The sequence below is a fragment of the Muscardinus avellanarius genome (genome assembly GCF_963383645.1).
Source record: "Muscardinus avellanarius genome assembly, chromosome: 5".
Lineage (NCBI taxonomy): Eukaryota > Metazoa > Chordata > Mammalia > Rodentia > Gliridae > Muscardinus > Muscardinus avellanarius.
In genome coordinates this window covers 42,039,708-42,042,652 of record NC_137790.1, presented here as the reverse complement: position 1 = coordinate 42,042,652, position 2,945 = coordinate 42,039,708, and the positions used below count along the sequence as shown (strand labels likewise).

At 40.8% G+C, this 2,945-nt stretch overlaps 1 pseudogene across 1 annotated transcript; it reads left to right on the top strand.

The window, feature by feature from the left end:
* Positions 1-2,195: 2,195 nt before the first annotated feature.
* On the top strand, positions 2,196-2,639 carry LOC308263270 (bis(5'-nucleosyl)-tetraphosphatase [asymmetrical]-like; annotated as a pseudogene). Its single transcript has one exon. The product of its transcript is annotated as a bis(5'-nucleosyl)-tetraphosphatase [asymmetrical]-like (transcript).
* Positions 2,640-2,945: the final 306 nt, after the last annotated feature.

Below are 2,945 nucleotides of genomic sequence, written 5' to 3'. Positions count from 1 at the left end.
AAAAATTCAAATGGACAATAAAAGCATGAAAAAATGCTCTACATAATTAACAATCAAAACTACCCTGAGATTTCACCTAACTCCAACTAGAATGGCAATCATTCAAAGCACAAACAAAAAGAAATGCTAGCAAAAATGTGGAGAAGTTGGCACTCTAAAACATTGTTGGTGGGATTGCAAATTAGTGCAACCACTTTGGAAAACAGTATGGAGGTTCCTCAGAAGAATGGGAACAAACTTATCATATGATCCAGCAATACCACTTCTGGGCATCTACCCAAAAGAATGAATACCAAACTACCAAACTAATGCACATGTATCTATGTTTATAGCTGCATAATTCACAATTGCCCAACTATGGAATCAGCCACGATATCCATCAACAGATGAATGAATTGCAAAACTGTGGGATATGTACACAATGGAATTTTACTCAGCCATAAAAAAAATCCCCACAATTACATCGTTTACAGGGAAATGGATAGAACTGGAGGACATTATGCTAAGTGAGATTAGGCAGTCACAAAAAACAAATAATTGGATGCTTTCCCTAATATGCAAAATCTAAGGAGAAATGGGTCATAGGAGGAACTCTAGATGAAAAAGGAGATCCTATAGAGGAGCAAATAAGACAACCTAACTGTGGGGATGGGAGGGGGAAAGAAGGAAACTCTCAAAAGCACATGATGTACTTAAACATATTGAAGTCAACCACTAAGCCAAGCATAGGGAAGAGGGATGGGGAGGGTATGGGGTGGGGATTACAAAACTATGGGATATGTACACAATGGAATTCTACTAAGCCATAAAGAAAAACATAATTACATCATTTACAGGGAAATGGATGGAACTGTAGAATATTATGCTAAGTGAGATTAGTCAGACACACAAAAAATAAGGAATTGGATGCTCTCTGTAATATGCAGAAGCTAGGGAGAAAATGGGTCATAGAAGAAACTCTAGATGAAGAAGGAGATACTATAGATGAGCAAATAAGTTGACCTAACTGAGGGGCATGGAAGGGAGGAAGAGAGAAATTCCCTAATGTACATAATGTACAGTAACAAACATATCAGGGACAATCACTAAGCCAAACATGAGAAGGAGGGAGGGGGGAGGAAATAACATGGGAATTGGGTAAGGGCTATTTGGGTGATGTGTACTGATGTGTACATGTATGCCTCTACCATCTTGTACTTCATTAAGATGTATGGCTACAATGCACCAATAAAAAATTAAAAAATATAACTAGTTTAATATCTGACATGCAAAAACCACTAGACAATATTCAACAATTGAAATAAATCTTTGGATATGGTTCTGCCTGGATAGCATGGCTAATACCCCTCGTAACTCCTTTACTCCTTTTCCTCTTCATTCTACTCTTTCTTATTTGAGGTACAGAATGGAACCCAGGGGCAGTGTACCTCCAAGCTAAACCCCTATTTTTAATCTTTTTATTTTTTAAATATGGTCTCACTAAGATGCAAAGAGCCTTGCTAAGTAGCTGAGGCTGTCTGAGAACCGCAATCCTCCAGTCCCTGCCTCCTGAATGCTTGGATTACAAGCATGGGCCACCATGCTTGGCATCTCATTCTACTCTTTGGGTCATGCATAATCAACCTGATCATGCTACAAATTCAAAATAAATCATTAACTACTCCATTAACAAGGTAGTTGTCTTGCAGAGAAGAGACTAATATATCCTCCACTCAAACACACAGAACTTCACAGTTTCTGCTCTAAGGTTCCAAGCCTAGATCCACCTTATCTTCATTGTCAAGCGGGAAGTAGCTTGAATAAATATGGCAGCCCATGTTTTATTCCTAAATAATACCTGTTCTTTGCTGTTAAGCCATGTTCCTTTGTCCCTATAATTACTAACAATTATTAGCTCATTTGGAGTCCCTATAGAAGAGATACAGGTAGTTCTGACAGGTCCTGGTTGATTCCTGTAAGACTGGTCACTTTACAAGGAGTAAGTCAGGCTTCTGAAGCTCCCTGGCTTCCTGCCTTCCCATATGAAAACTTCTATTCACAAGCACTTGTACCATTGTTATGCTATTTTCCCTGAGACACTTGCCAGGGACCTAAAAGTGGAGGCCAAACAACCTTAATTTTTAGGCTTCAAAACTGATCTACATCTTTTCAAGGCCCACCTCCTGCCTCCCTCTGCTTCGATTTTTAGATGGATGATGGCCCTGAGGGCATGTGGCTTGATCATCTTCCGAAGATATCTTATTCCCAAGGTGGACAATAGTACAATTGAGTTTTTACTACTGTAGGCATCGGATGGCATTCATCACTGGACTCCTCCCAAAGGCCATGTAGACCCAGGAGAGAATGACTTGGAAAAGGCCCTGAGGGAGACTCAGGAGGAATCAGGCATAGAAGCAAACCAGCTGACCATCATTGAGGGATACAGAAAGGATCTCAATTATGTGGCCTAACAGAAGCCTAAAACCATCATTTACTGGCTGGCAGAAGTGAAAGGCTATGACGTGGAGATCCGCCTCTCCCATGAGCACTAAGCCTACCGCTGGCTGGGGCTTGATGAGGCCTGCCACTTGGCTCAATTCAAGGAGATGCAGGCAGCACTCCAAGAAGGACACCAGTTTCTCTGCTCCACTGCGGCCTGAGTTGACCAGAGCAGTTATTAGCTTCCACAGGCTCCTCAAGGGCCTTCTCTCGTAAACCCACCTTCAGGTCCACGGTGGTCTTTGGCTTGTTACAGCCAAGAGCAGAAGGCTGTGAAATCAGCTCTAGACTGTTACACAGGAGCAAGCAAGAAAATTAGCTGAGTGAAAAGGTAAAGGAGTAAAAACTTTTAAAAGGCCAGACCCAGCAAGTGCATCCTTGTACTTTATAAACAAACTTCAAGAGGCTTATCTGTCCTAAAAAAAAAAAAAAAAAAAAAAAAAAAAACTGAACTACAGAGACAAGAA